General features: G+C 42.4%; 1 long non-coding RNA gene across 1 annotated transcript; it reads right to left on the minus strand.

Moving 5' to 3' along the window:
- Positions 1–2,346: 2,346 nt before the first annotated feature.
- Positions 2,347–27,083, minus strand: LOC140187206 (uncharacterized). Its single transcript, XR_011883031.1, has 3 exons — positions 27,003–27,083; positions 25,875–26,047; positions 2,347–3,026 (listed from the first exon to the last, which is right to left on the minus strand). It is a non-coding gene; the product is annotated as an uncharacterized lncRNA (long non-coding RNA).
- Between the last annotated feature and the right edge of the window lie 156 nt (positions 27,084–27,239).

The following is a 27,239-nucleotide window of genomic DNA, read 5'->3' on the forward strand; positions in this document are numbered from 1 at the left end:
AGGCTCAGCAGCTTGAAGACTCGTACGGCCAGATTTGGGAACAGCTTCTTTCCAACTGTGATAAGACTGCTGAACGGATCCTGTCCCGGATCTGGGCCGTACCCTCCAAATGTCCGGACCTGCCTCTTGGTTTTTTTGCACTACCTTACTTTTCATTCTTCTATTTTCTATTTATGATTTATAATTTAAATTTTTAATATTTACTATTGATTTGTAATCCAGGGAGCGGGAAGTGCAGAATCAAATATTGCTATGATGATTGTACGTTCTTGAGTCAATTGTTTGGTAACAATAAAGTATAAAGTATAAAGACACATGGGATCCATGGTGGCTTAGTAGATTGGATTCAAAACTGCCTGGGCTGTGGAAGGCAGAAGATGGTGAATGAGGGATGTTATTCTGACTGGAGGTCTGTGACCAATGGGGCTTCCCAGTGATCAATGCTGGAATCTTTGTTACTTGTGATATAAATGACTTGGACGAAAGTGTAGGTTGGTAGATTATTAAGTTTCCAGATGACACAAAATTGATGGAGTTGTGGATAGTGAAGATGTTTGTCAAAAGATACAGGAGGATGTAACTCAAATAGAAATACTGAACAAGCAAAAAGTACGAACAGAGTTTAATCCAAGCAAGTATGAGATGTTACTCTTTGGAGGTCAAATGTAGAGGTAACTATACAGTAAATAGTAGGAACCTTCAGAGCACTGATATACTCAAGGATATTGGATGCAGGTCTGTAGCTTCCTAAAAATGGCAATGTAAGTGGCAGGGTGGTAAAGAGGGCATATGGCATGCTTGCATGTTGTATGGGAATTAAGTATCAAACTTATAGTGGCAAGTCGTGCTGCAGTGCATAAAACTTTGGTTAAGCTATGTTTGAACTATGTGTGTGGTTCAGGTTGCTGCATTTCAGGAAGAATGTGGAGGCTTTGGAGAGGATGTCATAAACAGTATTCGCTCTTGGGGAGATTAAATGGAGTTAGGGAGTTAGGAAATGCTTTGGATTGTTTTCTCATGAGCATTAGAGGCCAAGGGGCAACCTGATGGAAGTTCATAAAATTAACTAGCTGGCCAACATATACTTCTCATAACATTATGTATTTTTTACAAGATGGAAATTTCTGATACTGGAGGGCATAGCTTAAGATGAGAGGTGAATTTTTTGAAGGAGGTTTATGAGGCTAGTTTTCACACAGGGTAGTGGAAGCAGATATGACAGCAATGTTGAACATGAATTTAGATGGGGATATGAACAGGCAGGAAATGAACAGATATAGACCATGTGAAGAAAGATGGAATTGATTTAATTTGGCATCATGGTTGCAATAGACATTGTGTGACTAAGGGCCACTTCTGTAATATACTGTATTGTTCTATGTTCTATCGTTGTATCTTGCTCCTCAAGAAAAAGCTGAAGATGGGAAGAAACTCTTTGGTTAAGAGAAATCAGAAACCACGAGGTTCTGAACATATAAGCAGAGGACACAATGTAGTTAGCGCTGGAGCATAATCAGAATGGAGCAAGGTTTCAAGAAAGAGGTATAAGGCTGCATGAAAAGTATCTAGAGACAGATGAATAACAAAGGTATTGAAAGGCCAGCAGGTGAGAGAGGTCAAGTTGAGTTTATTGTTATGTACAAGGCATGGTGAGGTACAGGTAGAATGAAATGTACAGTGCATCATCGGCATGTAGATTCACAGAAAATAAATAAACTATGCATACTTTATACAATACTGTGAAGAAAAAACAGACTGTAAAATAAAACATTAATTAAAAAAAACACACACAATCAGAGGAAGTCCACAGTAGAGTAAAAGTGTTTTATTGCTGGGGTGGGACTAGGGTTGTGCAGATCAGTTCAAGGACCTGATGGTTGTAGAAACATAACTCCTCCTGAACCCAGCAGTGGGGGTTGGGGGAGAACTTCTCTGCCTCCTGCCCAGTGGAAAAGAGGCAAGTTTAATGTCAAAGTGAGAATACAGTCAAATTGAGAACAGCAAGATAATTGCAGGAAGACGTTGATAGCAAACGGAGGAAATTATTTAACGTATCAGGATTGTGTTGAGATAACTGCAATGCTGTGAGAGCAGCAGAAGGAAGTTAAAATGCCATTATTATTCAGCAGATGAGGAAGAGTTTGACGGACTCGGGCAAAAGCTATAGAGAGAGAGAGAGATGCACGGTTGGTGCTGTGGAGGAAGGAAATGTTTCAGACACATGAACAAAGAAGGGAGAAGTGGAATTTGTCAAAACAAAATGAAAGCAGGCCGTAAAAAACAAGGGATTAATGTGTCCAGCACAGTACAGAAAAAACATATCTGTTGAATGTTCCATTGTTTGTTTGTTTGTTTATTGATTGATTGACTGATTGATTGAGACACGGGATAGAAAAGGCCCTTTCGGCTCCTTGAGCCATGCTGCCCAGCAATCCCCCAATTTAATTCCAGCCTAATTAGATTACACTAGATTAGATTAGATTATGAGGACATGCAGTCCTCTTTTATTGTCATTTAGTAATGCATGCATTAAGAAATGATACAATATTCCTCCAGTGTGATATCACAGAAACACAAGACAGACCAAGACTGAAAAACTAACAAAAACCACATAATTATAACATATAGTTACAGCAGTGCAACAATACCATAACTTGATGAAGAACAGGCCATGGCACAGTAAAAAAGTTCAAAGTCTCTCGAAAGTCCCACATCTCACGCAGACAGGAGAAGGAAGAAAACTCTCCCTGCCATGCCTGACCACAGTCCGACTCTGAGTCGTCTGAAAACTTCGAGCCTCCGATCAGCCCTCCGACACCGAGTACCGAGCACCATCTCTATCCAAACGCTTGGACCTCAGCCTCAGTTGCCAGTGGCAGGCAAAGCCGGGGATTTTGGGGCCTACCCTCGGGAAGATTCTCGATCACACAGTAGCAGCAGCAGCGAACCGGCATCTCAGAAATTTCTCCAGATGTTCCTCTGTGCTTTCACATCTGTCTCCATCAAATCAGAATTGTCCACGGCCCCTATTTAACAGATACGATATCATTTCACTGGAGAGCTGCGAACGCTGCGTCGCACTGCTATCTTCTCCTCCCACTAAACATTGTAATTGTGGGACAGTTTGCAATGACCAATTAACCTACCAACCAGTACATCTTTGGACTGTGGGAGGAAAGCGAAGCACCCAGATCAAGCCCACATGGTCAAGGAGAGAATGTACAAAGTCCTCAGTAGCAGAGACGGGAAATAAACCCCAGTCACCTGTACTGTAAAGTGTCGTGCAAATCACTACGCTACCATGCCGCCTGTATTGAATCACGGTGAATGTTACTCTTCCCCATACTTAATGGAAAAAAAAGATCTTCGGTGAACCTTGGAGAAGGAGGGAATGTTGAGGAACATTCTCTGTGCTCAGAAATGATAGCAGCAATGCAGGATTTTGAGAAACCAAGAGAGAAGAAAAAAGCCTGCACTTTAGTCTGGATGGAGCTGTTATGACAGGGTCACGAAGTAAAACATGTCCAGCTTGTGATAAGTCAGAATGATGGTAAACTCAATGCTCACGATAGTTGTGGATACAGAAGGGGTGATTCGTTTAAGATCAAAATGCAAGCAAGTTGCTAACAGATTGGGGCCTGTTTATTATGAAACACAAGGAAGATGGTTGAATCGGAACCATATGTTAGCAGATGAGCCTCATTACTCACTCAGAACCTATTGCCAGATCAGGGTTTCATTTGGTTGACTATGGTGTGGCAGAAGTACAGCAGAATTTCTCAGCATTTTGGGAGGATGAACAGCACAGGCAGATTAGAACCAAGCAAAAGGAGAGATGGAGGAAGTGTGCAGGAGATGAAAGCACATATCAAGGCCCTGAACAGACCCAAAGAGCTATGGAAAGAAACAATTAGTGGGATCAGCAAAGGGAGAGAAATATTAGTATCAGACTGCATGAAAGCAATATTAGTGGTAGAATACTAGGCATAAACATTAGTAGTTCAGAGTGAGCCCATGAAAATCCTCAAGCAACAATATAATTTAGTTAACATTAATGTATGCAGTTATTTCCACAAAAGGCATTTACTACCCAAGCTGCTGCCCTAACTAGGAGATGTATTCTATTGAAATTGTGTAAAGGATGTAGTATTATATATATAAGTTGTCAGGACTCAGAGATCCTTATACTCACCAGGAACCACACTCGTATTGGGTGAGTTTTGCAACCAGATAATTTGTTGCACAAATTTCATAAGCTATTACATTTCTTGTTAATTTCTTAATGATGAACAAAAACTGAAATAAAACATGTTTTATATTTGCACTTATGGAACATGAGAGAACTTTTTTTTAATTCGCTCTGCTTTTTTATTGTTCTGGTAGTGGCATTGGTATTGGCCTATTATTGTCACATGAACAATACATTAAAAAGCTTGTCTTGCACTCCGCTCATACAGGTCAAAGCCATCACACAGTGCACAGGGAAGGACAAGGTAAAACAATAACAATGCAGAATAAAGTGCAGCAGCTACAGAAAAAGTGCTCTGCAGGTAAACAATAAAGTGCAAGATCATAACGAGGCCAAAGGTCCATCACACAAGATGTCCATTCCAGCGTCTGATAAAGTGGAATAGAAGCTGTCCTTGAGCTTGGTGGTGTGTGCTTTCATGCTTTGTATCTTCTGTCTGATGGGAGAAAGGAGCTTTACTATAAATTATCTACAAAGTGTAATAGTTTTACCATCTAATTTATTCAATATCTGAGTTCTCAAAGTCTAAACTGGGTAACAGGACAGATAAAGAAAAAATTAAATGCATGAAAAATGCTTCCAGTTAATCACCTCTTAATAGCTAGAACAAATTATTACAACAGGAACTTAGCCAAGTGGCAATAAAATGTCATTTTATTTATGGAACCCAAATTAAGAGCAATTTACAAACCCTTGCACCGCAAAGCAACTGAACATTCAAGATAAGATTACAATGCTTGACAGATTCATAGATCTGCTGTCAATTGTTTTTTTCTGTTCTATGGTTCTAAGGGGCAGAAGAATTTTTGGCAGGTTTTATTTGAGTCTTCTACTCCAACAGTATAATCACGATTTAATTTTATTATACTTTAAAGAACACCAGGTGTGATTTTGCTCTTCTCTGCGATTTAGATGGTTGATTAGAATCACCCAGTTTGCAGACACATAACAAGTAGCAAGGGTGTTCTTATTTACAATATTTGTACAGGTTTTTGATGGACTCCAGAGCTGTCTGGTCAAAGCCTTGGGGATCTTCTCCGAGCACACACATCAGGCTCAGACCACAGTTTTAACATGCTTCTATGGCTTCTATGATGAACTGAAGGAAGTTGAAAAACATCCAGGCCAAAAAAGCAGAAATATGGGACCTTCCACGCATCTGTCATAGGAAGGAGAAATTTCCAAAGACTGGTAACTCATTTTTGGTCACTTCCTACCATTTTCCTTGTACGGAAAGTGAATAAATGTTGATGGTATCTGTGAACTGAAGACAAGGCATGATTTCTATAGCCGTGGTAAGATTCCAATTCTGCTAAAAGGATTAAATTTGGGCCAAATACTTTCTTCAGTCTTTCAATTATGTTCCAACTCAACATCCTAAGGTTTAATTTTATTTGCTGCTTTGCTAAATTTACATATAATTCTTTCTTCTAGTTTAGGATGGCACAGCTGAAATTGAGCGACAGTTTACTGGTGGTTAACAAGGCAAGTAATATGACTAATTACTTTATTAATTATACTCTTTCTGTTGTAAATTGTGGTATAGTATTTCCACAAACAATGGAGAGGTGAGCAAAGACGAGCATGACTCAAGGATTGAGCCATGCGGGTGCGATGCAAATTTGGAGCATGGCATGTTTGTGGAGAAATAGTCAGAGCGAGGTTGAGGCATGGTCGGGATGATGTCGGAGTCGGAGATCGAGTTGGTGCGAGCGGATCTCAGAGGAGGAGTTTCAGAGCCCATCCCCCTAATCTGGGAGTGAGGTTGGACCAATCTAAGCTCCAAACTGATTTGAAAAGGTTGAGAAAGGCCTCGGGCTGGGCGACAGTGTACAGACCCAGAACGTATTGCTGTGGTAGGGCCCGGGGTCTAACGCAGGGAATGACCTTGTGCTTGAATAATTAAATGCTCGCCCAGATAGGCTGCAAAGACAGGGTGCTTGGACCAGAGGCAAGGGTCTGGCCAATTCTGCTTGCTCTTCTGCAGCATTTTCTCCTCTCTCTGCAGTGCTGAAGCTGTGAGATTGCTCTGGCTGCTACGTACTTTGTGCCTGCGACCTTTGCAGTGATTTGCCCTGCTGTGTAATGAACTGAGACCAAGGCTATGGGTTGCTCTGGGCTCCAGGTCTATGGACTCAGTTTGGTGCAGAATGCTTTTTTTGTTTGCATGATTTGTGTTTTCTCCCCCTCTTTCTCTGCACTTTGGGTGTTGGTCTTTTTTTCAAATTGTTTATTTTTTCGGGTTTCTTGCTTTGTGACTGCCTTTGTGCAGACCAATCTCAGGGTTGTATAATTTATACATACTTTGATAATAAATGTACTTTGAGTCCTTGAATTCTTTGAATCTATGTTCATTTTACATGATTGCTGAGATTTATTTGACAGTTTGGTGTTTCTGCCCAGGGCTTGGGATTCTCAGAAAGTCAGACTGGACCACTGCAAATCCTCCACAAGCAGGTTGTTTGATTTCTGGACCAGTGGTTCTCAGCGTCGGCCATATGTCCTCAAGTGAGCCACGGTGGATATTGTGGGGACCTCAAGTGAAAAAAAGGAAATGGGGGCCACAGGAGTATCTGAAAGGGCCATGGTAAGTTTACTGTTTTAATGGAATACTACTAAAATATATCAATAAATAATAAATGAATATATGTCATTGGAACCTTGATTGAAATAAATGGGAAAATATGCTCAATGATGCAAATGAGGAAGCACAACAGCTTATGCATGTGTTTGTATGTGGGGGGGGTGGTATGGGGGGGGGCATGCAACATATCATTAATTGTCTCTGCTCCTGCTCGACCATGTAAAAATCACTGTTCACACCCTGCAGGGTAGCCCACTGAGCTGCACTCCACATCCACCCCCAAATCACAAACTGCATACTGGGCGGGTCGGTCTGCAGCAAGTATGCAGCAGGAGGCTGGTTCGGTTTGCCTTTCACTGTCCTGTGCATTTCATACTACTTACAAAACATGACAAGAAGGTTGCAGTTACTGCTGCGGGGTCATCTGCCAGAAACAGCTAAACTGCAGAGAGTTGCAACCAGATATTCAAAAACCCGTTAGTTTGCGTCAGTTACAAGGATCCCACGAAATACCCAAAGTAACAATATTAAGTTGCTGGTTGGAAGAGTTTTATATATTATAAATAAAGTATCCTTTTCAGGGCTTTGAAATTGTTTAATTTTTCATATAATATATTTAACATATCATAATATCATAACCTGTTAAAAGATGATGATTGATTTACATTGGAATAATTAGTACAGTTGACCAAAAAAAACACTTTAGCAACTATTGGAGACTATGGAGGGTGGGGACAATAGAGGTAAATGAAAGTCAGAAGTGGGCCTCGAGCAGCAAAGGCTTGAGAACCACTGTTCTGGACAAAGGCTAAAAAGTTTCCAATGCATTTTATCTTGTACACTGGGCAGCATGTTGTTAATCACATGAACCTGATGCATCCTATTTCATTTACATTTCCACAATGACAAAGCCTGAGCTTTTATAACCAAATAATACATACCCACTAATATTCTGAATTTCATCTTCACTGCTAAATATTCTAAGAGTTTTGAAGTAGCAAGCCAGAATTAACCATATAACCATATAATAATTGCAGCATGGAAACAGGCCATTTCGGCCCTTCTAGTCCGTGTCGAATGCTTACTCTCACCTAGTCCCACCTACCTGCACTCAGCCCATAACCTTCCATTCCTTTCCCGTCCATATAGCTATCCAATTTTACTTTAAATGACAAAATCGAGCCTGCCTCTCCCACTTCTACTGGAAGCTTGTTTCACTCTCTGAGTAAAGAAGTTCCCCCTCGTGTTACCCCTAAACTTTTGCCCCCTAACTCTCAATTCATGTCTTCTTCTTTGAATTTCCCCCACTCTCAATGGAAAAAGCCTATCCACATCAACTCTATCTAACCCCCTCATAATTTTGAATACCTCTATCAGGTCCCCCCTCAACCTTCTACGCTCCAAAGAATAAAGACCTATCTTGTTCAACCTTTCTCTGTAAATTAGGTGCTGAAACCCAGGTAACATTCTGGTAAATCTTCTCTGTACTCTCTCTATTTTGTTGACATCTTTCCTATAATTCGGTGACCAGAACTGTACACAGTACACCAAATTTGGCCTTACCAATGCCTTGTACAATTTTAACATTACATCCCAACTCCTATACTCAATGCTCTGATTTATAAAGGCCAGCATACCAAAAGTTTTCTTCACCAGCCTATCCACATGAGATTCTACCTTCAGGGAACTATGCACCATTATTCCTAGATCCCTCTGTTCTACTGCATTCTTCAATGTCCTACCATCTACCATGTATGTCCTATTTTGATTAGTCCTACCAAAATGTAACACCACACACTTATCAGCATTAAACTCCATTTGCCATCTTTCAGCCCACTCTCTTAACCGGCCTAAATCTCTCTGCAAGCTTTGAAAGCTTACTTCATTATCTACAACGCCACCTATCTTAGTATCATCTGCATACTTTCTAATCCAATTTACCACCCCATCAACCAGAACATTAATGTATATGACAAACAACAGTGGACCCAGTACAGGTCCCTGAGGCACACCACTAGTCACCGGCCTCCAACCTGACAAACAGCTATCCACCACTACTCTCTGGCGTCTCCCATCCAGCCACTGTTGAATCCATTTTGGTGGCATCCGTTAGTCTCGCGAGATCATGGATCTGCTCCTGGACTACTTCAATATTAATACCTAACGATTGAACCTTCCTAACTAGCCTTCCGTGTGGAACCTTGTCAGAGGCCTTACTGAAGTCCATATAGACAACATCCACCGCTTTACCCTTGTCAACTTTCTTAGTAACCTCTTCAAAAAAATTCAATAAGATTTGTCAAACATGACCTTCTACGCACAAATCCATGTTTACTGTTCCTAATCAGACCCTGTCTATCCAGATAATTATATACACCATCTCTAAGAACACTTTCCATTAATTAACCCACCACTGGCGTCAAACTTACAGGTCGATAATTGATAGGTTTACTCTTAGAACACTTTTTAAGCAATGGAACAACATGAGCAATACGCCAGTCCTCTGGCACCATCCCCGTTTCTAATGACTTTTGAAATATTTCTGTCAGAGCTCCTGCTATTTCTACACTAACTTCCCTCAAGGTCCTAGGGAGTATCCTGTCAGAACCCGGGGACTTATCCACTTTTATATTTCTTGAAAGCACCAATACTTCCTCTTCTTTAATCATCATAGTTTCCATAACTTCTCTACCTGTTTCCCTTACCTTACACAATTCAATATCCTTCTCCTTGGTGAATACCGAAGAAAAGAAATTGTTCAAAATCTCCCCCGTCTCTTTTGGTTCCACACATAGCTGTCCACTCTGATTCTCTAAGGGTTTAGAGTTTTCTCCCATAGTACTCCCTAGAGTTTAGAGTTTCTTCCGTAGCCACAAGAATGTTACTTGTCACTAAAACTGTCTTCATCTAGAGCAAGCAAATGGCTTGCAGGGTGATATGCTCTTGATTCAGAGGAATGTGGCCTCCTAACTGAGATACACTCATTCTCACGGGAAATCACTGGAAATCAGCTGAGCTGACAGAAATTGGAACAGGAGAGAGCCCCCTGGCCCGTGCACTTTTTCCTTCATTTAATGTCATATCGGCTGATTTTCCCACATTCAATGCTAGTCTTTGTTTTCCTTAATCTATCAATCATTGTCTCAAATATGGAGTCATAGAGTATTACAGCACAGAAACAGGCCCTTCAGCCCATCTAATCCATGCCAACCTGGTCTTTTGCCTAGTCTTATCTATCTGCACCCAGACCATAGCCCAGCACACCACTCCCATTCACGTATCTATTTAAACTTCTCTTAAATGTTATAATTGAAGCCGCATCTACTATTTTCGCTGGCAGCCCATTCCACACATGCACCGCACTCCTTCACACATTCTCCTTAAATGTTTCACCTTTCACCATAGACCTATAACTTCAAGTTCTTCACCCTACCTATACCCCTCATAATATATTCAGTGACAGAGCCTCCCCAACCTTCTTATAAATTCTAGAGATTTATAAGCGATTGGTTGAATGAACTTCTTAACTCAGTTTCAAATGCACAACAGTGTTAAAACAGTGGCGCCTCTTTCTATGCACCCCAGCCAGAAAAAAATTATCATCTCTACATGCCTTTCCTGTAAGAACCTTGTATACTTCTATGAGATCACCTCTCATTTGTTGAAGGCTCTATAAGTACCTAGTCTGGTTAATCTCTCTTCATCCAACAATAGTCTCATCCCTGTAATCCATTCACCCCCCTTGTCCTCTTCTTGACAGAGAAGTCAGAATTGTCCACGTTATCCTCAGTGTAGCCTATATAGTTACGATTTTGATCTCAAATAAAGCCCAACCTATATTTTACCCTTCTGGTTGTTACTATACTTATGATTGACTCTCACCACTTTCATGTAGGGATAAGCAAAGATAAGCAAAAGATCTAAGGATAAATAGAGCAGCAGCAGCAGCTGAATTCTGTTTTGAATAGAGATAGTGTAGATTCATTAATAGAATCTGACAATTTGTTTTACACACTAGGCAGTGGCACCTGCATTGTACTCTGATGGCACCATCTATTCATAGTTATGGTTTGATTTTCATCCTGGCATATAACAATAAACTATAAAATAGGCTTTTTTTTAACTGTGCCCATGGTCTGTTCTTTATCAAATTATGGTATTGCTTTGCACTGCTGTAACTATATGTTATAATGATGTGGTTCTGTCAGCGTTAGTCTTTGGTTTGTCCTGTTTTTCTGTGATATCACTCTGGAAGAACGTTGTATCATTTCTTAATGCATGCATTTCTAAATGACAATAAACTAGGACTGAGTGTTCTCATAACCTAAATAATGTTTCAAACAAATGCAGAGCCTCATAAGTCTGGCAAACATTTGGTTGCCAAATTCACGTCTGAAATGGATGAAGGAAATGACTTTAATCCTTTACAATTATCTACGTTCTCAAGGGCCTTTTCCCAATATTGATGTATCACTAACATAGACAAATATGAGAAGAAATGTCACAAAATAGCAGTTAAACTATTGCAATGTTTTACTTTTTAGAGTAAACTTTTATCTAGAATTAGCAGCTGTGAAGGCCAAGTCTTTATGTATATTTAAGGCAGAGGTTGAAAGATCCTTGATTGGTCAGGGCATGAAGGAATACGGGGAGAAGACAGGAGTTTGGGACTGAGAGGAAAATTGGATCAGCCATGATGAAATGATGGAACAGGCTTGATGGACCAAATAGACTAATTCTGCTCCTGTATGTTATGGTCTTATGATTTACTTTGAAGTATTGCTGACTATTTTGAATTTATTGCGAAGAAAATTTCCAACACACTGTCGTTAATTTTTGAATCCTTTCACTCTCCAAAAGTCTGCCTCCTTTGTCTGCTGAGCAGCCCCTCACTTAAGAAAAGCATTACCTTCATTTAGTAATGTTAACTGATAAATAGAGAATAATGATTGATAATGATCAATGGGGGAAAAGGAGCATTTGGTTTACTCACACACAAAATGCATGAGGAACTCAACAAGTCAGGTAACGTCAATGGAGGGAAATAAACAGTCAACATTTTGGGCTGCAATCCTTCATTGGGACTGGAAAGGAAGGGGACAGAAGCCTGGATAAGAAGGCAGGGGTAGGGGAAGGAGTATAAGCTGGCAGGCGATAGATGAGACCAGGTGAGGGGGAAGGTGTATCGTTGGGGGAGGGGGGATAAAGCAAGAAGCACGAAGCTAGGAGGGGACAGATGGAAGAAAAACATCCAAGGAGAGTACAATGGGTGTTACAGTTATGCTGAAAATAGAAATTCTACAGAAAGGAGAATCTGGAGCGAAATGCTTTAGGAACCCAAGAGAAGAGTCTTGACCCCAAATGTCCACCGGCATTTCTTCATTGCTGCTGCAGGAGCAGCTGAGTTCCTCCATTGTTCTCTGCTTTTTTATTGGAACAGTCTCTCTGCAACTGCCATCCTCTCCTGCAGTATCCTTCTCTTCAAAGATCAGGGTGACGAGGCTGTGGATTTGTGACTGAAGCTCTTCACTGCTCAATTCTAACATGTTAGCAGGGATAGGCGAAATAAGTGCAGGAATGCGAGAGCAGCTCAAGGAAATGTTAATCATTCAACTGGTGAGGAAGAGTTTGAATGGTTTGAGTAAAAGCTACAGAGAGTCCTGGTTGGTGCTTTGAGGTGGGGAATGCTTTCGACATGTGGTGAAGGAAGGTAAAAGTGGAACTTGCCAAACTAACCAAAGGTGGTGGTACAAAGCATAGAACAATGTGCCCAGCACAACACACAAAAACCTCAGCTGTGGCTGGATGAAAACCCATTGCATTGAAATGATAATAGCATCTACTCCCAAGTCCTTGTTATTGTTAGATGTAACATCTGCACTCTGCATATCATGGCTGCCGGTGAATTTCCAGGCCTCCTGCTCACTCTACCTTCACATTTTCTGCTGGGCTTCTGTCATGAGATGCCGGACCCTGCCAGTTCAGGAGCACCTGACACTTGCGGTTAATTGCTCCCTCAATCTCTGGTCGTTCTTATGAAGGCAGTACTTATTGTTCTAGTTCGAGAGACCAATTTCATCTCATTCTTGCAGCCTGGGATTTGACAGGTTGTTTATGAGGAGGTGATTGAAAGGAGTCAGCTTTTGGGGGACTTGAGGGTCTTAAAGTTGGTCATGCGACATATTTCTGTTGACACTGAGTGCTCTGGGCCCACATTGATGGTGGTAATGGATCAGCTGAAGTAGTGGTCAGTTTATCTGTTAGCTTCGCCTGCAGTAACATTGGTACCCTGGATATCTTTGTGGACTCTTAATGAGACAATGATATAATCCAGTAGGTAACAGTGCATGAAACTGGGGGTTGCCACAGCTTGCTGGCTAGCATAACACTTCATAGCATCAATGATAGGGGTTCAATTCTTGCCACTGTCTAGAAAGAGTTTGTGCTCCCTGTGACTGTACGGGTTTCCTCCAGGTGCTCTGGTTTTATTTTACATTCCAAAGATGTGTAAATTAGTAAAAGTTAGTAACTTATGAATATGCTGTGTTGGAGGCGGAAGCATGTGGGCTGCCCCAGCACATCCTCAATGCATTTCACAGTATTTTCGGATGTTTCAATGTATATGTGACAATTAAAGCTAATCTGTATTTATCTCTCTGTCAAAACAAGGTGTTTATTATGAATTTTAATTTAAATTTGAATTTATTTAAATCTTACATCCATCCCACAACATAAGGGATTAAAAATCTTTGTGTTATGACTCTGTTGCATTGTACAGACATGTGAGTTTCTAGGTCTAATGGCTTGTAGAAAGAAGCTGTCCCATAGCCTTTTGGTCCTGGCTTTAATGCCGCGGTGCCATTTACCAGATGGAAGCAGCTGAAACTGTTTATGGTTGGGGTGACTGATGTTCCCGATAATCTTCCAGGCCTTCTTTACTCACCTTCTGCCGTAAATGTCCCCAATGGAGGGAAGTTCACATCCACAGATGTGTTGGGCTGTTGGAACCGTTCTCTGCAGTGCCCAGCGATCAAGGTTGAGGCAGTTTCCATACCACCCTGTGATACAGCCAGTCAAGATGCTCTTAGTGGTGTCCCTGTAGAAGGTCTTGAGGATTTAGGAGCTCGTGCAGAAAGTCTTCAGTCGCCTGGGGTCGAAGAGATGCTGGTGTGCTTTTTTTTTGCCTCACAGCCAGTGTGTACAGTCCAGGTGAGATCTTGTGTGATGTGCATATCAAGGAACTTGAAACTACTCACCTTCTCAAATGCAGTCCCATTGATGTCGATCGGGGACAAAACCACGCTCTAAATATTTCACTAAGAGAAGGACCAGTAAGAGTTGTTCCTTCCTATTTGCTAATCATGCCCTGTTGGAGGGTTGAGTCCCTTCCCACTCTTAAATTGCTGTAACTTAGGAGGATTATTTTGTCCTGCTTTAGCTACAGGATAGAATTTTTTCAAGTTTGGAATATATAGGGCCTGTCCCCTAAAACCCTCACTAATTTTTATAGATGCACCGTAGAAAGCATTCTTCTAGGGTGCATCACAATCTGGCATGGAAGTTGTCCTGTCCAAGACCAGAAGAAGCTGCAGAAGATCGTGAACACAGTCCAGCACATCACATGAACCAATCTTCCGTCCTTGGACTCACTTTACACCACATGCTGTCGGAGCAGCGTGGCCAGGATAATCAAGGACACGGCCCCCACAGCCAACACACTTTTAGTCCCTCTTCCCTCCAGGAGAAGGCTCAGGAGCTTGAAGACTCGTACGGCCAGATTTGGGAACAGCTTCTTTCCAACTGTGATAAGGCTGCTGAACTGATCCTGACCCAGATCTGGGCCGTACCCTCCAAATATCCGGACCTGCCTCTGGGTTTTTTTGCACTACCTTACTTTCCATTTTCTATTTTCTATTTATGATTTATAACTTAAATTTTTAATATTTACTATCAACTTGTACTCCAGGGAGAGCGAAGCGCAGAATCAAATATCCCTGTGATGGTTGCAGGTTCTAGTATCAATTATTTGGCGACAATAAAGTATAAAGTATAAAGTATATAGCCAACTCAGGATTGGGGTGAATTCACAGATGACTGTAGCTTGTTGGCTCTGCACCAGAGTGAGCCAAAGGATGTTAAGACATTCACTTAACATCAATTTGCTATCAATTCTTGATAGCAAATTTCCCTCTTTGAAGTTTTATTTTTCAGAAGAAGGTGCATTCAGTATCCTCTACTTTAAACATGACCACCTCCTGCTTGTGCTTTACCCAAGGTCAAGCTGTCTGAGCTCCTGCACTACGATTGCAGAGACGTGTTCTGATCTGACACTCCTGGGATTGTTCATGAGGATCTTGACACTCTTGTTTCTAAATTTCCTATTATGGAGTAGTTGTTCACTCTGTGTGTGCTCTTTTAACGTAACTGCTTTAGCAAGGCCATTGACAAGGTCCCACATGGGAGTTTGGTCAAGAAAGTTCAGTTGCTAGGGATTCAGGATGAAGTAATGAATTGGATTAAACATTGGCTTAGCTGGAAAAGCAGGAATGTTGGAGCAAATTGTTGCCTCTTTGAATGGAGACCAAGAACTAGTGGTGTGCTGCACAGATCAGTGCTGGATCTGCTGTTGTTTGTCATCTATATCAGTGCCATGGGTGATAGGGTAATAAAATGAATAAGCAAATATGTGGCTGGCATCAAGACTGGGGGCATAACGGAGAGCAAGGATGGAGATCAAAGCTTGCTGTGGAATCTGGACCAGTTGGATAAAAGGATTCAAAGGTTCAATTTCATGTCAGAGAAATGTATACAATAAACATCCTGAAATGCTTTTTCTTCGCAAAACATACGCGAAAACAGAGAAGTGCCCCAAAGAATGAGCAACAGTTAAACGTGAGAACCCCAAAGACCCCTTCCCGCGCGTAAGTGGTAGCAAGGCAACAATAACCCCCTCCCCCAACAAAAAGACGCACCTGCTACTGAGCAGAAGTGTGAGCTAAGTGATAGCAAAGACACAGACCTTGCAGTTACCCCAAAGACTATCACATTTCACTCAGCATTCGGTAAACCAGAGGTTCTCTCTCTCCCTAATAAGGGAGAGGGAGGTGTCCCCCATTTTCATAGCGAGCGGGAGACATAACAACAACCCGCTGGTTTATGATGTTAAAAAGTCCATTTTGTCACTTTTTACGAGCTCTTTGCCTGAAAATCACAAAGATCTCGGGTCTTTGGGCCCACAGTGAAAGATTTTCCAGTCTCCCCGACACACAAGTCTCCTGCCGTGACACTGACCCTCGATCCGCCTGTCTCCAGAGCCCCAAGATCTTAGGCTTCCAAACACTAGACTGCCTCTCAGGCCGAACCCTTGGTGTGCTGAACAGCCGCAGGTTCTGAAACCTCGAGAACGAGTCCCATTCCCACATAGAACCGAAGTCTGCGTGTAACTCCAGGTCAGGGTCTACAAAAGAACCCTGAGAGGGAAAAATAAAGATATTAACAATGGAAATAGAGCTGCTTCTGAAGATAAAAGCAAAGGAGTCGCTGTTTAGTACCATCTAACTCTGCCTCCTCCACCAGTCCACCAATGGGCTGCAAAGTGGCAGATACTATTTAATGAAGACAAATATGCGCTCTTGCACTTTAGGAGGACAAACCAGGGCGGGACTTATGCAGTGAGGGGCAGGGCACTGAAGAGTGCTGTACAGCAAAGGGATTTGGAAATACAGATTCATAATTCCTTGAAACTGGTGTTACCCTTGAGGACTTGAATTACAGGAAAAGTTTGAACAAGGTTGGTCCTTATTCCCTACAGCACAGGTGAATGAGGGGAGACTTGATTGAGGTATGCAAAATTATGAGGGGATTAGATAGCAAATTTCTGTGAATGGAATTCTTTTTGGCACAAAACACAAGGTGATCATTGAAATTACAAATTACATCAAGGTCTGAAACTTGACAGTCATACAGCCAGAACATGCTGCCAGCTCACTCCTGCTCTCTTGGCTAAGGACAAACACCATCTAATATGCAAATACTGACCTGCTAGGTACAGCTGCCATCAGGTCAATATTTGCATATTTGGTGAAGTTTGGATTGCATAAAGTCCTGTTTATATTGTGGTGGGAAATTGCACAATGCAATGGAGCAGTGTGTGTGACTAGAACAAGCCCTTCTCACAAGATCAACTTAACCGCTGGCCAATCCCATTTCTCTGAGCTAGGCAGATTGTCAAACCCATCACTTCTCCGCAACGACTTTAAATAAACCAAAAGTTTAATAATAATAATTTTTAACAGTTTAAACATTTAAATTCACTTAAAATCATTTAACTAGGTCACTGAATTAAAACAAAATGTATGTAATTGCTTTTCCTGCCTTACCACGGTAGTTGGACTCAACACAGATTCTCCAGTGTAACTGCTAAGGAATTGCAGTAAGTTTTTACATTGCCGGTGAAGTCCTGTAATAGACATTTTTGATGCAATGTTCCATTTTTCCTGACTGAATTAAAAACATAGATTTTGTATATGACAAGTAATTGGCTGAGACAGAGCTTTGATGGGATGCCTTTTCTGATGAGAAGGGGATTAGAGAGAAGAAATTTGCAGTGGGAAATTCAACCAAGATTCTAGGAAACATTTTTTACCCATCAGACCTGGGAAAGAACTCAATGCCACAAGCAACACAAGTTGGATCATTAATATTCATTTAAATCTTTTGCACATACAGTACAGATACTAAGGCATTTTTATAGCCAACCTTTGACACTTGTGTAGGCTGTAAGTAATAGAATACACAAAACTCTAGACCACAAGTAGATGATTCCATGTATTTGTAATCTGATTTATTTCACAATCTATTCCGGAGGAGAACTAAATCCTTTTGACATCTAACCCACAACAATACTTATGAAACTAATACACAATCCCTACATTGTCCCTGGCAAAGCTAATTCAAAGTATCTCTCCGGACCTGCACAGTCCATTGTCTAAGTTTAAATGAGGGAGGGAGGGCCTCCGTCGGTCAGAGTTGACTGTGAATATTGCGTCCTAGCTGTCTAGGTACTCAAGCCTGGGCAGGACGATCTGGTTGTAGCCCACGTAGCAAGCTCCCCCTCTTGACACATCTGATGAACCCAAAGGAACAGCAGAAACTGATACAGTTTGGTACCAGCAGCATCACAGGAGTTGCCAATCAGCATTGAACTCAGTGTAAGACTGCCTTAGGGATTCCAGCTCTGGATTCCTCCCTTGGGGTTTACTCCTGAAGACTTCACCGTGAGAGGGTCTAGCCGCAAGGCAGTGGAGGTTTGAGATCAAAGTTTTTCTTTTCCTAAAGGAGCTGCCAACCACGACTGATAAGCCCCATCTGCCCAAAGCGACTGGTTTTAGGGTGCCAGTAACCCACCTTTTCCCCTTAACTGTCGGTAGAAATGGTTCTGCTGGACTTGATTGTCAGAGCCTATTTGAGGCACATGACCATTGGGAGCATTTACTAGGTAGTGAGGTAGTGGGAGCTTGTCCCCATTACCACCCCTGGCTACAACAACCTTAATGTAAGTACTTCATCTAAAATCAATGTTCCTCTGCTTTCATAAAATTCATCTATCTGAGCCTAACAGGAAGAGTGAGGGAGTTTAAAATAATTGCAAATGGAGATTTCCCTTTGTGAAACATTTCAACAGGCACACAGGAAGCTGGGAGCTCCAATGCCGTAATCAACTCTGCTGTTGACACCACTCTCATAGGCCGAAAGAAACGGGTGATGAGTCAGCATTTAGGAAGGAAATTAAAAATCTGACTGGGTGGTGAGATAACAACCCTTTACTCAAAGTCAGCAAAACCAAGGACCTGATTATTGCCTTCAAGGGGAGGAAACCAGGGGTCCATGAGCCAGTCCTCTCTGGAGGGTCAAAGATGGAGAAGAATATCAACTTTAAACTGCTTGGTGTTATTATTTTGGAGATCTGTCCAGGGCCCAGTACGATTATGAAGAAAGCATAGTAGTGCTTCTACTTCATTTGGTGTTTATGAAGATATAGCATGACATCTAAAACTTTGACAAACTTCTTTGGCAATGAGACCTGGGTGTCATTATACACCAGTCATTGAAAGTGGGCATGCAGGTACAGCAGGCGGTGAAAAAGGCGAATGGTATGCTGGCATTTATAGCGAGAGGATTCGAGTACAGGAGCAGGGAGGTACTACTGCAGTTGTACAAGGCCTTGGTGAGACCACACCTGGAGTATTGTGTGCAGTTTTGGTCCCCTAATCTGAGGAAAGACATCCTTGCCATAGAGGGAGTACAAAGAAGGTTCACCAGATTGATTCCTGGGATGGCAGGACTTTCATATGAAGAAAGACTGGATGAACTGGGCTTGTACTCGTTGGAATTTAGAAGATTGAAGGGGGATCTGATTGAAACGTATAAGATCCTAAAGGGATTGGACAGGCTAGATGCAGGAAGATTGTTCCCGATGTTGGGGAAGTCCAGAACGAGGGGCCACAGTTTGAGGATAGAGAGGAAGCCTTTTAGGACAGAGATTAGGAAAAACTTCTTCACACAGAGAGTGGTGAATCTGTGGAATTTTCTGCCACAGGAAACAGTTGAGGCCAGTTCATTGGCTATATTTAAGAGGGAGTTAGATATGGCCTTTGTGGCTACGGGGGTCAGGGGGTATGGAGGGAAGGCTGGGGCGGTGTTCTGAGTTGGATGATCAGCCATGATCATAATAAATGGCGGTGCAGGCTCAAAGGGCCGAATGGCCTACTCCTGCACCTATTTTCTATGTTTCTATGTTTCTATGTTTCTCTAGATGTGTGGTGAAGAGTATATTGACTGGCTGTATCACAGCCTGATATGGAAACACCAATGCCCTTGAATGGAAAATCCAACATAACATACCTGTCTATCACAGGTAAAGCCCTCCCCACCCCTGAGCACATCTACATGAAATATAGTTGCAAGAAAGCAGCATCTATCATTAGGGGAACTGCACCACCCAGGTCATGCTCTGTTCTTGCTGCTGCCGTCAGAAAGAAAGTACAGGAGCCTCAAGACTCACACCACCAGCTTCAGTAATAGTTATTACCCCTTAACCATCAGGCTCTTGACTTAACCAAATGGAATTACATCACTCAAATTCACTTATCCCATCAATGAAATGTTTCCACAACTTATGGACTCATTTATCTCATGTTCTCAATACTTATTTCTTATTTCTTCTTGTTATTTATTTCTTTTTGTACTTGCACAGTTTGCTGTCTTTTGCTCATTGGTTGAATGCCCAATTTGGTGTGATCTTTCATTGATTCTATTATGGTTATTATTCTACTTCGGGTTTATTTAGAATGCCCACAAGAAACTGAATCTCTGGGTTGTTTATGGTGACATATATGTGCTTTGAACTTAGGAGTTTAATCTGGACAAAGGTGAAGTGTTGTGCCTTGGTAAGTCAAATGTAAAGGGATAACCTCAGCAGTGTTGAATGAGCATAGAGATCTTAGGGTCCAAGTTCATGGCTCTATGAAAGTGGCTACACAGATTGATAGGGTGGTTAAGAAAGCAGATGTCATGCTTGTCTTTTTTAGTTGATGTACTGAGTTCAAAAGTCAGGAGGTTATGTGGAGTATTGCATACAGTTCTGGTCGCTCTATTATCAGAAGATTGCCTCACTTTCGGAAGGATGTGGAAGCATTGGAAAGGGTACAGAGGAGATTCACCAGGATGCTGCCTGGTTTAGAGAATATGCATTATGATCAGAAATTAAGGGAGCTAGGGCTTTACTCTTTGGAGAGAAAGAGGATGAGAGGAGACATGATAGAGGTGTACAAGATAATAAGAGGAATAGATAGAGCGGATAGCCAGCGCCTCTTCCCCAGGGCACCACTGCTCAGTACAAGAGGACATGACTTTAAGGTAAGGGGTGGGAAGTTCAAGGGGGATATTAGAGGAAGGTTTTTTACTCAGAGTGGTTGGTGCGTGGAATGCAGTGCCTGAGTCAGTGGTGGAGGCAGATACACTAGTGAAGTTTAAGAGACTTTACTAGACAGGTATATGGAGGAATCTAAGGTGGGGGTTTATATGGGAGGCAGGGTTTGAGGGTCGGAACAACATTGTGGGCCAAAGGGCCTGTACTATGCTGTACTATTCTATGTTCTATGTTCTATATTAAGACCATTGAGGCTTTGGAGTGGATGCAGATGCTGCCTGGATTTGAGCGTATGTGCTATAATAAGAAGTTAACCAGACGTGTTATTTCCTCTAGATCAGTGGAGGAGCAATCTAATAGAGGTTTATAAGATTTTGAGAGTAATAGGCAGAGTAGACAGACTATCTTTCTCCCAAGGTTGAAATGTCAACTATCAGAGGGCATGCATTTAAGAGGATCTTTTCAAAGGAGATGTGAGGGGCAATATTTTTACATAAAGAGTGATGAGGCCTAGAATGCACTGTCTGGGGCAGTGGTAGAGGCAGGTACTTTAGGGACTTTTAAGAGATATTTGGATAGGCAAAGGAATGTGAGAAAAATGGAAGGGTATGGACATTGCGTAGGAAGAAGAGATTAGTTTAGTTGGCCATTTGATTACTAATTTTAATGGTTCTGTTCCTGTGCTGTGCTGTTCTATGATCTATATCCCTATGGAGATTTTTCAGCACATTAGTATAATACCAAAATACTACCAGTATGTCTCCAGTTCCAGCAGGGGCCTACATACCCTTGACTAGTGCTATTCATCAATCTAAGATGCCTCCCGAGCCACCCATTGTTCACACAGTGGTAAATCAGACCACCAGTCTGTGCTCCAGAAGCAGAAATGTGGGAATCCAGTACAGAAAGTCATGACGCAGCAAAGTTTGCTCGCCTAAAGGAAGCTGCCTGCTGACACAAGTATCTGTTTCAGAAGCAGCAGGAAAACATTGACCACTGAGTCGGCAGTCTCAACCAACTCTCCACCTCATTACAGCAACCCCCACACTCGTCAACCTCCTCCCTTAGAGCACCAGAGCAAGGTTTCGAAGGAAACCCAACCTGAAGCCGCAACTTCCTGTCCCAGTGCGTCTTCCACTTTGAGCTCCAGCCATCTCTGAATTCTACAGACAAAGGCAATCTCACTCTTGACTGGGTGATCTCTGACCTTAGCTGATGCTAACGGGCAATAAAAGCACCTTTTACAATAATTATGAAGAATTCACCACTGAGATGCGCCAGGTTTTCAAATACCTGGAAGTGGAAGTGGAAGGGGGAGCTGTGGATTGGATACATTGCCTTCATCAAGGCTCATGCTCAGTGCAGGATTGCACCATGGAATCATGGGCCCTTGTGCAGAATGTGTCTGGAATGTGGAAGCACTGCTGATCCATTACCATCATGGCATGTTGAAGAGCTTGAAAGAAAAGCTGTCAACTCAGGAGATGTCCATCCACCTCGACAGTCTCATCACTCTAGCCCTCTGTATTGACAAGCGTCTTATGGCACAAAACCGCAGTTCCATTCTCAGAGCCACTTAAGACCGCAGGACCCTTATCAGCGATGGCTCCAGTATCCACGCAGTTAGGGAGAGAACATGAGCGTTGGTGGAGGAATATCCTGTGTGCTTTCTGCAGAGCAGCCAATCAGCTATGCAACAAATGTCGACGGCATCCGGGAAGTGGTACCATCGGTTAAAGGCAAGGGCCTTGTATCTGGTGAGCTCCTTCCAGTCCCTCATTCCAGCACCATAGCCTGACTCACTCTCTCTGTCCTCCTCCATATCCAATGGCTCTATGAGCACAGGAGGCTCTGGTGGATTCCAGTGCAACGGGCAGCTTTCTGGACTGGAATCTGTAGGAGCTTGGGCTCCTTACTGAGAAGATCTTTCACTCCTTCTGCATCATGGCCATTGACAGACATCCATTGGGCTCCAGGATGTTTAGAGCATGCACATGGCTTGTGCACATGATTATCTGAGAGCACTGTGAGTCCATTCAATTCCACCATATTGACTCACCCAAGACTCCTCTCATTTTCGGTTACCTCTGGCTCTCCACACACAACCCTCACTTTGTCTGGTCATCCGGTTCACTGCTGTGTTGGGGACCGCCCCCCCCAACACTCACCTGCAACCTCAGGTAAATTAACCCCGTAAATTCATGGAGTTGATGAAGATCCTCAACCTCACAAAACTCCCACAGGAATGTGACAACTTAGCCATTGCCTTCAGTGACAGGGAAACCAGCACCCTGCAATCTCAGAGACTACACGATTGTGCATTCGACCTCCTTTTAGGCATCACCCCTCCCTGAGGTTGTCTGTTCTCCTTCTCCTCTCCTGAGACCCAAACCATGAACTGCTAAAGCTTCAGTAAACCATCCCAGTCCCCAGCCAGTGCAAGATTCTTCTTTGTCAAAAATGAAAGTTGCTTGGGCTGCAACCCTGCATTGACTACTATGGACTCAACAAAATCACTATTAAGAACTGCTCCCCCTCTCCCCTTGATGGAAAGGGCATTTGAAATACTCCTCGGGGACAAGATCTTCACCAAACTCGATTTAAGAAGCACAGGCAACCTGATCTGCATCCTCCAGGGAGATGAGTGGAAGACGGCATTCATAACACCCACTGGCCACTACAGAAGCAGAGGTCATCTCCTGCTGCCTTCTGCTTCCCTCTCCACACCTCAGTGAATTTGTTGATTGCCTACCATCCGTAGGACATGGTCAGATAGTAAGAGTAAGTGGAGAAATTTCTGCAAATCTTCACTGCCTTGAACTCATGGAAAAAGTATCTGTACTCGGGCAAACTGTCCCATAATCGACACACCTCCTCTGCCATGAAATGCTTCTTGGCTACCAAACCCATTGTTCCCTGTGGAGGACCCAACGGAGGAGGCCCTGGTTTGCTGCTGCTGGAATGCTTGGCGGAAGACACAGAAGGCCATCCTAGCTGCCAACCATGCCTACTATCACTAGGCCAACTGCTGGAGGGACCCAGCCGGACTACTCCAACACGGAGACCATGTCAGGCTGTCCACCAGAGACTTACCTCTGCACATCAACTCCCCCAATCTCTTGCCCTGGCTTAATGGTCCTTTCAAGTTTACCCATCACATCAATCCAGACACTTACCATCTCCAGCTGCCACCGTCCTCCTGGATCATACTTACCATCCACACGTCTTGTCTCAATCTACCGGAGCCTGTACCCTCTGGAACCTAGGATGGTGGAAGGTGGTCCAGCGCACACGATTTGCCAATTGAAGGATTCACTTCATTGTGGACAGGGTGTGCAGTACCTGGTTGCTTGGAAAGGGTATGACTCAGAGGAGAGGTCTTGCTTCATGGATCCATCACTCATTGAGGAATTCCATCAGACCCATCAGGCACATCCCAATATCCACTCAGATAACAGGATTCACCTGCCACTCATTTCTAACTCATCACCTGCAGCCTATTTAAACCCTGCCCTCATCCACAGTCCTTGTTCTCCCATCAAAGCAGCCAGCCTCAACCAGTTACGCTTAGCTTTTAGTTACCTTGTCTGTGGTGCATATTATCTGTTCTCTCGTATTTTGTGGCCTCTCATGGCTTGTTATTTTACAGTCTATTATTAAACTTACTGTTCAATGCTGAATTGTCTCCACTGTACTGCTTTTGGGTCAAGCCTCCTCTACGTTTCCTGACAACAATATTAGCAAGTGCGTTGAGGACTGTGTTTCAAAGAGAACAATTGTGTGTTACCAAACCCGAGCCATGGATGAACTGGGCGATCTACTTCTTACCGAAGTCTAAGTCTGAAGCATTCAAATCAGGTGACCCTGATCTTTACAAGAAATTGAGATATAATTCCATAAAGCTATCAGAGATACCAAGAGAAGGTATCAATCAAAATTGAGTACTAGACTAGCTGTCAGTTGCAGGGCTTAAATGGTATAAAGGGTTAGAAAACAAAGTCAGAAAGCATAGCTGACCACAGCCCATCCCTTCCTGTTGAGCATAACATACTCTGTGCATAGAATGGCATTAGAATGCCACCACCGATCCCAACAGCCTTGAGTGCACCTGAGACATTTTTAAACTCCCTCTGCTTCAACTGGTGGTTCTCACCTGCTTTTAGAAGAGCATTGTCATTTCAGTACCTAAGAAAAGCAAAATAATTAAAAAAGACTAACACCCAATGGCTCTGACATCCCTCATCATGAAGTGCTTTGAGAGGCTGGTCATGGCACGCTCCAGCTTCAGCCTCCCAGGCAACCTCAACCCATTGCAATTCACCTTCTGCCAAAACAGGTCTATGCCAAGTACCATCTCCCTGCCCTACATATTGAGATAGTAAAATATTGGAATATTGAGATAGTAAAAACACCTAGGTTAGACTAGTGTTTATTGACTACCACTCTGCCTTCAATACTATAAGTCTTAGGAAACTTATCACCAAACCCTGGATCCTGGAAGTCAACACCCCCATCTGCAACTGGATCCTCAACTTCCTGAAGAACAGACTTCAAACTGTAGGGATAGACAGCAACATCTCTGCCATGATTATTCTAAACAGTGGTGCTCCACATCTTCAACCCCCTTACTCTACTCCCTGTACACTTAGGTCTATAGTCAGATTCTTCTCTAGCTCCATCTACAAGTTTGCAGATGATACCACTATTGTGGGCTGCACCTCGTATAATGATGTTGGAGTGCAGGAAGAAGGTAGAGAGCAAAGTGACATGGTGTCATGACAGCAACCTTTCTCACAATGTCAGGAAAGCCAAACAGCTAGTCATTGACTTCAACGATGACATCATTTATTTCAACGATGTTGAGTTTGAGAGGTTGACAGCTTCAAGTTCTCAAGAGCAAAAATCACCAATAACCATGTTGATGTCACAGCCAAGAAAGCTCACCCATGCCTCCAGGAGACTAAAAAAATTCTGGATAGCGCTTACCAATTTTTATCAATGCATCACAGAAAGCATTTTGTCTGGCTTGATCTGGTAACTGGTCTGCACATGACTGCAAGAAACTGCACAGTTATGGACACAGCTCAATACATCATGGAAAAAAGTCTCACCTCCATGGATTCTGTCCATACTTCTCGCTTCCTCAGTAAAGCACCAGCATAGTCGAAGACCCATCCATCACAGCCATTCTCTCTTCTACCCTCTTCCATTGGGCAGAAGATAGCAAGGGTCCAAAAGCATATGCCACTATGGTCAAGTGCAGTTCGACCTTGCTGTTATAAGACTATTGAATAATTCCTTAGTGAGATGAGATGGATTCTTAACCTCATAAGATCTTGCAACATATTGTTTACTTGCATTGTACTTTCTCTGTTGCTGTTAGGTTTTCTTCTACATTCTGTTATTGCTTTACCTTATTCTAACTCAATGCTTTGTATAATGAACTGTACAAACAGTATGCAAGACAAGTTTTTCACTGTATCCTGGTGCATGTGGAAGTGATAAACCAATTCCAATTCTATTTTCTTCAATGCACAGTTACAGATAAGGGGAGTTGGTATGTTTGAGAGAGAAAATTGGGGGAGATTGGCTAATTCCAGCTGTGGGACAGTTCTGGATGTCTGACGATGGACAATCTTGCATGCTTTTCTCTGGAGTGGAGAAAGCTCAGGGGAGAACTGATAGAGGTTTATGAGATTAAAAGAGACATAGACAGAGTAAACAGGCACCATCTATCTGCAGGGTTGAAATATCTAATACAGAGGATACATTTAAGATGAGAGGGGGTTAAGTTCAAAGGAGATGTGCAGAACAAATATCTTTACACAGACTGCTGAGTGCCTAGAATGTGCTACCTATGAAGGTGGTGGAGGGAAATATAAAAGAAGTGTTCAAGAGGCTCATGGAGGTGCAGAAAATGGAAGGATGTGGGCATTTTGTAAGCAGAAGTTATTAGCTTACTTGGGAATTTTATTACTATTTTAGTTATTTCTGCACTACATTGTGGGCTGAAGTTTCTGTTCCTGAGCTGTGTTGTTCTATAAGTCGAATAGTGATCTTGTACAAGGTCATGCTAATAGAAAATACATGGCAGTCAGCCAATAAATATGAACATTATGCTGTGCATAGCTAGACTAGTTTGCCTCAGGCTATGACATGACCAAATATCTTAGGCAATTTTCATCAAACCTGCAAACTGTTTTCTGAAGGCAAACTGACAGTGACATAACAATACTCACATTTTGAAAACTTATAAAGCATAGGCTGGATGGTAAGCTTCAATGAAGAATGATATGAATTCAGTTTGATTGAAATGACTGAATAACTGTTGCTGCAAGAACTCTTTAATTAACATGACAGAGACTAATCGGAACCAGAATCAGGTTTACCATCACTGGCTTAAGTTATGTGAAATTCATTGTTTTGCAGCAACCTTGCGGTAAGTTGCAAAATAATTTAACAGTACAAAGAAAGGG

This window comes from Mobula birostris, chromosome 24, assembly GCF_030028105.1.
Source record: "Mobula birostris isolate sMobBir1 chromosome 24, sMobBir1.hap1, whole genome shotgun sequence".
Lineage (NCBI taxonomy): Eukaryota > Metazoa > Chordata > Chondrichthyes > Myliobatiformes > Myliobatidae > Mobula > Mobula birostris.